Source organism: Myodes glareolus, chromosome 3 (assembly GCF_982192425.1).
Source record: "Myodes glareolus chromosome 3, mMyoGla1.1, whole genome shotgun sequence".
Classification (NCBI taxonomy): Eukaryota; Metazoa; Chordata; class Mammalia; order Rodentia; family Cricetidae; genus Myodes; species Myodes glareolus.
The window spans coordinates 111,561,186-111,574,504 of record NC_142028.1 but is presented as its reverse complement, the minus strand read 5'-3'; positions in this window follow the sequence as shown (position 1 = coordinate 111,574,504).

The window sequence follows — 13,319 nt, the reverse complement described above, 5'->3', positions numbered from 1 at the left end:
TACATTGTACAAGAAATATTAGTCTCAGAAAATATTTTAAACTTTAGAGAAATAAGATTAAATTCACTCATTCTGTGTAAGAATTGTTTTTTATTGTCATCAGTAAGGAATAGACAGCTATGAACCAATTGTCTGTGAATGTGTTTTCACCTGCATCATTTGTAACTATTAAAACAGCTTTACATACAGACAGTTGTTTGTTGCTTTTTCATCATTTGGAAAAGAACATCAAAATTTTAATCTACCATTCCTTTTCTGTCAATCTTTAAATTGAAGTTTTCTGTATTTTTTTCAAAGTAAAAGCAGAATTATCAAAGTGAAAATTAATCTTTATGGTATATGCAGAAGAGGGAAATGACAGTATTAGTTTTATTAGATTTTGCTCTAGCAAAATTAGTGTGAGTATATATTACCTCCAAAATCATTTTTATGCAATTGTACTTCTGTCCAAAATAAATATATATAAAATTTGTAAGAAAAGGCACTATGAAATATAGCTTTAGATGGTATGTTGTGAAACTTTACTTATTTGTTTCCTTTGTTCTGCTTTAAAAAAGTCAAATCTTGGATCAATTTAGAAATAGAAAAAAGTTTCATTGTCTGTCTTTAGTTAAAGCTGAAATCCATAATATCTCTCAGGTGAATGTGGATTTACTACTCTTGAATAAATGAAGGTTGGGGATTGGAAAAACTAAGCTTGTCTGTAAAAGAATAAGCCCAACTTTTGTAAACAAACATAATTGCTTTGACATATGCTCCCAATAAAGTTATAACTAGATGACCATTACTTTAGGGGTTATCGGGAATCACCAGGATGCTGAAGAAATTAAAATACTCCTGAAATAAAAAGTAACAAGAAAAAATGTAGGTCAATCATGTAAAAGTAAAGATTTAAAGTCTATATTTTTTCTCAAAATATCAGTAGACATTATTTTGGCCAAGTAGAATGCAGGTTGTATAGACTGCAACTTACCCCAATTATGTCATGTTATTTTCACTTGTCAAAATGTTTAATCATATTTGTATTTCCACATATGATTTAAATAAAAGTAAATGCATTTTGTGTATTTTCCTTATAGAATGTCTATTTTTAAATCATTTATAAACTATTTATAGAAATTACTTTATTCAATTTAAGTTATAATATCAGGCACCATTAAATTCTAATAGATAGATTGCTTGTTATTTTTGAAAGATGTTTAAAGTATGTTACTAAAGTGAGATACACTAAAAGATGAAGATATAAAGGATTTAAATGTGTAGATAGTTAATGGAGACTAAACCATGTGAAATAGCCTAAAATTAATAGTTCTTTGATGAAAAATATTGACACTATTTATAAAGTTCATACTTGAAATCTAAATAATTTTATAACTTGAAAAATGTTAATCCAGTGGGAAATAAAATTTTGAAATAAAAATATTTACCTTCAAAACTTTTAATATAGTGTAACATTTTAAACACATCCAAAATCTATTTGAAAATCAAAATTATGCATATTATCATTCTCAATCCTGTGACTAGACATTAATTCTTGGATCATTTTGATTGAAGCATCTCTTCTGAGAAAGGAAAAAGGTAATGAAAGATCTACTATATTTTGAAATCATTCAGGCAGCTTAGCAACAGCAACAACAAGGAAAACTGGGGACCAAAGTCAGTGTTCGCCAGGGAAATCACCAGAATTACATAAAGAAAGACTTCTCATCCAGTCGTCCTAAACATAAGACAATGAACACTTGAAATACTATCTTGATGCGTAGCCTGATGATATCCATTGCCTACCAAGCCCAGAGAACGAAGCAAAACATGGATGGCAAGTTGCATGTACTGAGGCAGAGGAAGGGAAAATGGGTCGGCAGGAGTACTGATGCCACAAATACCGAAAACAACTGTAGTTCAGAGAAGTAAGTTTTCCTATTTTCTAGTAAAGAATTCTAGCTGTAGATGTTAGATATTGAAATATCCTTTGGTAAAAATAAGTTGAATTTGAGGATGCATTATGATCATGTGATGAGACAATCGTTTATAAACCCCAAACTAAGCCATGAAAATGTTTGTTTGTTTGATTGTAATAATAAAGTTTTCATATGATGGTAATTTAGATTTAATTCGAATTTAAGTAATGGAACTATAGACACTATAGGCACTATTTTTGTGCAAAAACAGTGAGAAAGTATAAGGAACCTGAGTGATGGAATTGTAACCATTGACATCTTGGAAAGCTAACAGAAGAGACAAAAATATTATTATTATTGTAAATTATAAATATAATAATAATTGGATAAAGTAGGATGCAAATTTTTTCTATGAGGTAGAGAAATCTATGATTTTTGGACAAAGACTAGAGTTATCAGAATATAAAGGCAGTACAGCAAAGTTTAAGATTTTCAGAGATTAAATGTTAACAATGTAATGAGAAAATAAAATAAATGAGAACAATAAAGCTTTGTATTAAATCTTTTAGAGAAAGAGCATGATATCGTATGATGCTCGATGAGTACTAAAACTGTGTTACTAAGAACAGACTGTCTGGGTAATTGACTTGAACACATCTCGTTCTCTCCCACACATAGCCTAGTGAAAGGAACAGTGGCTGCACACAGGTGACTGGGAATGCTCTCTGAGTTCCATCCTTATAGGATTGCACACTGAGACAAGTCAATAGTTCTGAAGGCTCGAGTGAATTCAGTTCAATAAGAGTTCAAAGTCCTTTTGAGTGCATTCCCAGATATTAAACTTTCATCACCCTGGCTTTGAATTCAAAACAAATGCTCAAAGGTTTTTTTTTTTTAAAGTGGTATGACTACATGGCACACAATTGATTTGAAGTCACAAGCACTCAGAAAACTAAACTAAGCATCTAACACAAGTGACTTTAAGTATAATTTTAAAAAAAATTAGTATATAATTTAAAATTTTATAATTTTAAAAAAATAGTATATATTAATATTATTAAAACAGTAAAAACAGAAACTAGCAAGATGGTTAGGTAGGTAAAACATGACCCTGTAAACCAGACATCTGAATTCAATCTGTAGGACTCCCATAATGTAAAGAAAGAACAGGCGTATACAAATTGGCTTCAGATTCTTCTTGTGTGCTGTGTTATACCAGAGTGCATGTACACGTGCCTCCACATGTACATGCACACACACACACACACACACTCACACACTAAATTTTTAGAAAATAATATACTTAAAAAGTAAGGTAAACAGGAATGGACAGATGTCTCAGTGGCAGTTCATTGAGATGAGCATGGTTCAATGCCCTGTGTAGTCTCACAACTTTCATTGATTCCAGTTCTAGGGATTTTAAAACCTTCTTTTGTCCTCTGTGTTCACCGAACACACATAAGGTACACAAACATATATGAGGTTAAAAGAAAACCATAAATATAAAATAAATAAAAAGTTAAAGGTAAATTTAAAAAGGTAAGCAATTTTGACATGTCCTCGAAAACACAGTATTTTTTTGTTACTGCTACATCTTAATTAGCCAAAAAAAACCCTCTTTAAACACTAAAAATTAATTGCAAGTTTATCTAAAAATACAATTGCTACATTAAGATTATACAAAATTATGTATGCACTGGAAAACTTATGCATTAATAAAACCATAGCATCATCAAGATACAGATCTTATCCGAAATTAAGATATTCCTTTTAAATCGTGTAGCCAATTATATTTTACAGATTTGTGTGTATATATAATATATATGTATATGTATATGTATTTGTATATGTATTATTCTCCTTCTGGATATAACTTTTGATTGTTTTAGTGAAATTTTTATTAATCTTAGTAGATCAGTGGTTGATAGCTAGGTAGGTGGAATGACAGAGAGACAGACAGACAGACAGAAAATGAATGTCCGGGCTCCCCTTCTAAGCATGGTAGTTTTAAGCCCTAACAATAGTTCAATAGTGTTTTATGGGTGTGTAGAGCTTGCCTGGAGTTTATACACTATTGCTGCATGGAACATTTCTGGAGTAGTTCATTTGTTGAGCAGTTGAGCAATGTTTGTGTTACTAATTGTAGATAGTGGCAATGAACTATGATAGTCAGTCTTACTACAACCTCATGTTTCTACAGAAGGTTAAAAGGTAAGAGGAATCCTGTGCTCTTTGGAATGAATAAGTTTCAGTCTCTTACAGTGGGGCATGAGATCTCCATGTGCCACTTCTACTGTAGTGGGTTTTTATTTTATTATTCTAAGTTGTCTACATCTACTTTTCTATTTGTTAGTGTCACTTAGCTTAAACTGTGTTATAATTTCTTTCTCAGTAATATGTTTTAAAATAGCTTCTCTCTTTCTGTGAGAAAAAGTTTCATGTTGACACTTGTGCCTCGAACATGTGTTAGCAGCTTTTCCATTTAATGATACGTATAATTATATATGGTTTAAGAGATCTATATGTCTATAGAAAGCCTAACATTTCTGAAAAAGCAGTGGGATGGCATCCCAGAGGCTTGATGACTGTCTAGGACAGGAACTGCTGAGCTCTTATTTTGTTAAGTGCCTGTGCCCCAACAAGGTGAACAAAAAGTAACAGACAAATATACCTGATATGCAACAGAGTGACTCAGGAAGGCGTATATGCACCCGTGTACCTATTTATATACTCACACATTTAACATAAAATATTAAAAATATTAATTGAATTTAAAGATACCATATTTAATCAGTTTGTGAACAAATCCCCACAATTAATAAAATTGCATTTTAAATAAATTCTACATATATGCATACATATATATGTGTATATATATATGTATATATATATAACTTTTGGGATTTTTATTACATATACTATATACTGAAACAATATTTTAGATATGCATTGTTTTCTAGTTTTTGAGAATTATATATTGTGTGAAATGATACATGATTATATTTATTCTCTGTTTCCCCCAATCAACTCCCTCCAGATTTCCTCCCACAAACTCCCTCCCATCTAAGTGTCCTCATCTTTGATTAATAGCCCACTAAGTCCATTCGGTGCTACTTGGGTAATCATGGGTGTGGGACTTTCTACTGGAGCTCAGGGTATCTACCAGTGGCCACACTTCACAAACTGATTTTTCCTTCTTCAACAAAAATCTGCTACCAACTGCTCCTTAGTGTGGGATGGAGATATGAGAATTCTTCTACTACCTATTCTAGAATACTCTCTGGCTTGATCTTCTGCTGTTGTTTTGCAGGTAGCCACAGTCGTGATGAGTTCATGAGTATGATCACCATGTCATGTCCAGAAGACCACATTTCACAGACTTTCCCGCATCCTATGACTCTGACATTCTTTCTACCTATTCATCATCAGCATTCCCTTAAACATGGCAGGATAATAAATAATTGAGATATGATATCACAAAGATATTGCACATAGTTCTGAAAACTCAGTTTCCATGGCCATATTTTATTTTAAACTCATATATTTAATACAATTCTACATATTCACTATTTTATACAGAGTTAAGCTAAATTGAATATTTTTCATATTTGTACAAAACTCAGTAGTTGTTTTCACAACCTCAACCTCAAAATTGGAGATTTATTTGGTTTTATTTGTGGAAAATAAATAAACGAAAGCCACTGCTGGCATACATTCTCTCTGCATTTCTTTATGAATGAATTTCTTCTAAAAAAATCTTTTTGTCCTAAGAGTGTAAACTAGATGTATTGCACATTATTTAATTTCCTTTAGGGACTATGCAGAATAACTAAATAAAATACTTATGCAAACTATTATGTTTGTGGCATATTATATGTGTTGAACAGTGGAAATTATTTCAGTTTAACTGCATGACTTTTCATTTACACTTAATTTGTAGTCAGAGAAACAGGTCATAAGAAAAGGCAAAGAAATTATATTACAAAGGAAAGATATATAATTCTCAATTCTTTGCAAAAGTTTCTATATAAGTTCATGTTTGCTATAGAATTGATATTTCAGTTATTACTTCTTACTAGACATTATAGTTATGTAGACAATTTTATCTTCATATGTTAGTTTACTACCTGAAAAGTTTGATCTTTGATATACAAGTGACTTATCACATACATCTTAGAGTACATTATTACACTATTTACTACAGAGTATCAGTTTCTTTGATTATCGATTTTGTCCTGTTTTTCATCACAGTATTGACAGGATATATAATTGTTTCCTTCTAGTTCTGAAAGTCATAACACTCTTAACCATCCCCATGTTTCTTCATCAAGTATTATGAAATATATGAATAATATGCATTTAATGTATCCTTGATAGTCCCGAATCTCATTCCTAATATGATTGTGTCAACTTCATTTCTCATCAGATTTAGTCTTTGTGTAGTTCACTGAAATTAGTGTTTATTAATGAAGGCTTTCTTAATATAACTGCAAATGTTCTTACATACACAAAAAAGGAGACTTTATACGGAGTTTTAATTATGTGATTTATTGATCTTCTGTGTCTAACTTCAATATTCATCTCAGCAAGTATAAAATCATTTGTTAGAACATGTGGATTTTATGCAGAAAGACAGACATGCATGTCAGCCTTGTACATGATTTGCAAATTTCTTTAGAACCTGGCTTCAGTAGCTTGGCTACAAACCCACAATTAGATTCGACGAATCAAATAGCTTTTTGTTTTTCATTTATAGGACTTTCCTAAATGTTTCCAGTAGTAAATTTTACAATCTTACCAAAATGATTAAATGTCTCAAGGTTGAAATATTTTCAGTAGCTTTAGTGGTTTTATTTAATTGTACAATACCAATTGCAGTGAGTGTGAAGAAATAGGTCTTTAGAGTATTAAATTTCATTTTCTTAATTGTTAAATATATTGAGCATTTCTTTTAACAGTTGTTGGCCATGGATACACTTTATTTGAAGAAATTTCTTTTTATTCCAGATCCTTGCTTTATTTTTGTTTAGAGCAGAGGGGTGTTCTTAAATAATGAGCTTACTTATTTCATTTGGATCTCTCTCCCTCTCTTTCTTTGAATGTGTGCGTGTGTGTTTCTTTCTCTCTCTTTCTTTCTTTCTTTCTTCCTTTCTTTCTTTGTATGTGAGTGTCGTGTGTGTGTGTGTGTGTGTGTGTGTGTGTGTGTGTGCATCTAAGTAAATTCATGGGCATCATGAGTGTTCAAATTTACAGATATCTGGAATTGAGTTACAGGAAGATATAAAGATCTGGTGCAGGCATAGGGAAGGCCCCAGGTATTTGCAGGAGAAAGAAGTGCTCTGAAGTTCTAAACCATCTCTCAAGTTCCAGAACTGATCTTCTCGCTATTCTGTGATGCAATTTGAATTTTGAAGCAACATCCTATTCATGGTCTGCAAATGTTTTCACATTTAATTATAAACCAACTATAAATTATTGAGGTTCAGAAGTTCTCTTTTTAAAGTATCGAATTAATGTATAAAGAGCATTTGAATTAGATACTTCAATTAGCCACGTGACATAATAGCTATTTCACATTTAAAATATGATCATCTATTAACAAATCAAATAATTAATAAAGAATATTATTGATTAAACATATATAATAATTATATTCCATGTATCCTAATATCGTTATTATTATTATCTAAGAGGGTTGAACCCACTGCTTTTCTGTAATGCATTTGACTACTGACAACTGAGTCCTGCTCTTATGGTAATTCTTAACAAAGTTTAGACAGATAGATAGATAGATAGATAGATAGATAGATAGATAGATAGATAGACAGATAGATAGAAATGTATACAATTTTGTTTATTTATTTATCTTTCATAATATCTGCATTTGCCCCTGTTTCCTCTTCTCTTCTCTCCTCTCCACAGCTTGCCTTGCCTCAATGTCATGAACTCTTCTTCTGCTTCCATTCATAACACAGCAGGCCTCTCATGGATATTGACAAAAACATGGCATAGCAAGTTATTATAAGATTAAGCACACCACCTTGTATTTAGGCTAGTGAAGACAACCCAGTATGAGTAATAGGGTTTCTAAAGCCAATAACATAGTCAAAGACTGTGCCTGTTCCCACTTTTAGGAGTCCCATAAGAAAACCAGCTTATACTTCTGTCACATATATGCAGAAGGTCTAGGTCAGTCCCATACAGGATCCCTGGTTTTCGATTCAGTCCCTGTGAGCTTCATTCAGTGAGTCCAGGTTAATTTATTCCATGGGCTCTTTTTTGATGTCCTTGACACTTCTGGTTCATATAATCTTTCTTTCCTCTCTTCAGCTGTATTCTCCAAGGTCAGCCTAATGTTAGACTCTGTGTCTCTGTATTTTTTTCTACCATTAAATGGCTGAAACTTTTCTGTCAGCTATATAGGAACCAATTTATGAGTATGGGAGAATACTGTTAGTGATCCCTACATTGACTTTTATTTATTTATTTATTTATTGGCTTTTGGCATGTCTGGTTCTATCCTAGGTCTCTGGACCATGCAGCCTCTGAATTCTGGTACTTCGGACACAGCCAGACTGGACCACTTATTGGTTGATCAGTCTTACAATCTCTGTGTCACCCTTACCCCACCACATCCTATAGACTGGAAAGATTATAAGTCAAAGTTTAAGACAGTTTCTTTCAGGTGTGTAGCACATGAGAGGCTACCCAAACTCCAGTAGATGGTCCTCTGCTCATGCACATATATGCAGCACTAAGTAAATTTAGAGAGTTGATAAAAAGAACATGTAAACTTGGGAAGGAACAGTGGTGGTGAAGACATAAGAGTGTATTTTAGAGAAGAGGATGGAATAGTAGGTTTAATTAAAGTACATATCCTTGATGGAATTTTATTATCATGATCGTCTAAAGGTTGTGGGCAAGTAGACATAGCAGCTCCCATTTAATTTGTATGATAGCTATGTCATATCTGATATTTCCCTACAGATAGCCAATACCTATGACCCTTTCAATATTTCTGCTCACTATTATGCCATGATCTCACAGTTAGAGGGTGTGAGATGTGATGTTAATATACAATTTGGATATGTGCACTCCAAAATCTCCTATTATCTGTATATTATTCAGTTATGGGTCATTGTATTAATTGTCATCTACTGAAAAAAACATATACTTTCTTGACAACAGTTAAGAGACACATTAATATATGGATTTAAAGATAAAAACAACTCAAAAACAGTTTAATAATTATATCCATTTTACAGAATAATTTGATTAGATTCTTTCTGGAACATATTATATAGCCAGGCCATGGTATAATTCTGTTATCAGTATCAAGTATATATTTTGTCCTGTACAATACCCCTCAAATACAATGACAATGTACTTGGTTACTCCCATAATATTCATGCCACTATTGCATCAGTATACATATCATGCCAGTTGCTATTATAGCTTCCAGGTTTGAGAACTGCGAAAGACTTTCTACTTATTTCTCATCTTTAGAAATACAATAGAATTTGCCAGTGCTATGGAAGCTAGCCAGAAGAGATGAAGCTTCCAGATGGATGTTAGCTTGATTTTCCCATGTCTTATAGCCCAGATGTGTTGTCTCTTTAGAATAGGGTCTTGTTATCATATTCTTAAGGGCAACTGAAAGCAATGGCTAATAGCATCTCAGTGGACAGTCTATGAATCCCCATTCAATTTCATTTATTCATTATTACTTATTTGATAGTAATTTACAGTTTGTAGTGGTTTAGTGGAGATTGAATATGTAGCTGCCTTTGAATAGGTATTCTCAGGGTTAATAGAACTGTTTAGGAAGAATTAGAAGGTGTATGTGGCCTTGCTTGAGGATGAATGTCAAGGTAAGCAACATTGAAGTTTCAAAAAAACTTCTCCAATTCTCAGTGGTCTTTCTCTGTCTTGTGGTTGTGGACTATGATATGAGTTCTCTGTGATTCTTTTATTATGCCATCATGTGCTCTAACTCTCTGAAACTGTAAGTCAATTTAAAATTTTTATTTTATAAGTTGTATTGGTTCTATTTTCTCATCACAATTGAAAAATAACTCAGACTTCAAATACAAAAATAATCCCAATATCAATGTTATAAGGTTATATAACATTTACATTGTTATAGTATCACATTATTTTTCTAGTAATTTTAAATCTATGTTCTTGCATATAGATTTTAATGTATTTGGATTTGAAGTTATGAAATAAGATAATTTTCATTTATTTTTCTTACACAAGTAAAAAGACTATGTATGACTTAAAAATACCACCATGCATACATATGGGCAAACCATTCAAACACATAAAGTTATAAATCATACTTTTCATTAGAAGTTTGTTTATAATCTATACCAATAAAGTAATATATATATGTGTGTGTGTACATATACACACATATATCTATATATACAAAGTATGCATCAATGATGAAAGAAACAAAATATTCTAAGGAAAAAGAGACTGTATGTCCATTTTCAGAAAACTTCACATTGCTAAAGCAAAAGTTATGAGAAAAAAAAACCACTGCATACAAGTCCAAAGCAGCTCTCATCAAAATGTAAATGACCTTTTACATAACATTTTCAACTGAAAAAAAATCATAAAAATTAAGAATTGGCTTGGGGCAGTTGTAATCTCAAACTGTAATTCCCTTGCTGCTACCTCTTGTGCTGTGTGCTTTGCCAAGTCAGTGTGATCCTGACAAAAACTCTCAAATTTGAGCAGCTCATCAAGATTCTAGTTTAAAAAAATTACTTAAAAATTTTCATTTATTTTACAAACTGACCACATTTTCTCCTCCTTTAACTCCCAGTCCCATACCCTGCCTCTGATCTACCCCACTCCCCATCTACTCCTCCTCTGTCTCCTTTCAGAAAGGGACAGTCCTCCCATGGGAGTCAACAAAGTCTGGCACATCAAGTTGAGGCAGGACCAAGCTCCTCCCCTACATCAAGGCTGGACAAAGCATCCCAGAAAGAGGAATAGGTTCCCGAAAGCCCGCTCAAGTGCCAGGGAAAGGTGCTAGAAGTCCCACAAGCAGATAAAGCTGCACAACTGTCACACAAATGCAGAGGATCTAGGTCGATCCATGCAGACTCTTTAGCTGTTAGTCCTGAATCTGTGAACTCTCATGAGCTCAGGTCAGCTTTCTTTGTGGGTGCCCCTGTCATGACCTTAAACCCCCTGTCTCATACAATTCTTCCTCCTTCTCTTATGAAGCAAACTTCCTTGCAAATGTCATGGCTATGCCTGCAAGGCAGAACTTCACTGAACCCACTACCATCAGACTCAGGGATGGCCAGTCACTGTAAGTGGATATGGTTGGAGTAGCTCAGACTGAATCTTGGAAAACATTATTTTACTTACTGCCCACCACTGTCCACATGTCTTGAGTGTGGTCGATTCGCCCCTGGATGAGATTTGAAGTTTGTTGCTCTGGAGGAGCTTCATACAGGGAAGTATCTGTGGCAGTTCGAATGTAATAGGCCTTACAAGCCCATAGGGAGTGGCACTATTAGGAGGTATGGGGTGGGAAGTCCTTCTGCCTTCTGTATATGTGTTTCTTTTACTGGTTAATGAATAAAGAAACTGCTTTCTGCCAATAACTTAGCAAAGTAAAGCCAGGCTGAAAGAGATTTAAAGAGAGAGTAGGCGAAGTCAGGGAGAAGCCCTGTAGCCCTGCCAGAGACAGATGCCACAGCCACATGACGATTAATGGAGATGGGTTAGTTTAAGATATAAGAGATAGGCAGAAATACATTTAAGCTATTGGCCAAACAGTATTGCAAATTTAAAAAAAAACATAAAAAACACAAAGCTATTTCAACACATAAGCAATTTTGAACTAAGTAGAAAGAATCGTGTTAACTTTGTTCCCTTAAGAACTTAACACATGAAAAGGGACCATTTTTGATTATCTGATTATATTCAGTATAAATACATATATTTTCTATAAAATTGTAACATTGATTCAGAAGAGTATCAATGATTTCCAGAATGAAATAAGATACCAATTTCATGAAAAAAAATGAATTTCTTGCTCACTTTTTTTTCTATAAACACAAATTATCACTGTATTGACATACAGTTTTTATTAGGATAACACACATATTACTGAAGTATGATAGCTAGCAAGTTTTGATTTCATAAAAACAGATATTGATATTTATTTTCTAAATTATTAGTATTCATAGAGAAATGCAAAATTTTCAAGTATGTCTTGCAGAATTAATATAGTTTATCTAATCTGTGATGTGGTATGAAACAGAATGAATAATGCCAAGTTCTCTTTGTATCCAAGACAGGCATAAAACTGGCATCTCTTCTACCTCAGCAACAACACCAAAAATTCTAGGATGATTCATAATTACCACCATTTATGGTTTTGAAAATCAAACAGAAATTTGCCGTTATTTAACACTCTAAATGGTCAGTCTCACAGTAATTTTAGGGACCGTCTAAGGCATCACTAAAAGAAAATATGTTAATTCATTGTGTTTTTAGTTGAAATTTTGGGGTTGATAAACTAATAATCAGATTTTCAGAGAAAAGGTATGAAATTTAAAAAACATAAAAATAAACCCTTTAAACCATAAAAAACAGATAATTTTGTAAGTAATAGGAGTTGAAGTGATAATTTGAGACAATTACAATTTTGTTCAAAATATCTCCATTCTATAACAGTAGTTATAGCTGCACTTTTTTTCATTCATGAACAATGGTTTGATGATATTCATGAGAAGATATAGTGATAATGCACTAAAATAATTTTGAATATCATAAATGTTTCTAAATATTAAGAAAAGTAGTTACATATTTCATAAAATTTATATTAATTTCAATGAAATTTGAATTATTAAACTGATCCAAATATCTCTTCATATCTCATCATTACCACTCATTTAAAATTCTGAATGCTAGGAGTATGGCTTCAGATAATACTTGAGTTAAACACAAGCTTTTTAGATAAAAGACATGAATCTGTCAGTGGGCTTTCACATGTCTTTGATTTCTCTATGGTGTCTGCTCCAAATTTGCTGCATGTTACTGAAAAGTTTTATAAAATTTCAAATATAATTTTAATATAGAAAATACAGTTTTCTCTTAGTCAAGTAGATTTGGTTGTGTCTTATATATGCTTTCATCTATGCAGATGTTGACTTGTGCAACCCATTACATAGGAACTTTTTCTCTGTTTTCAGAAATTGTATTGAATGCCCATCTCATAAAAAGACATAATAGTCAATGATAATTTAACATGCAGACAAAAAATGATTGGCATTTTATGTAATTCAAAAATATTGCCAAAATTCAAAGTATAACTTAAGACGTTCAAAATAGCACCCAAAAGTTAGATGCTAATTACTCAACTATCCAGCCCATAAGCTTTTGTTCTTGGAA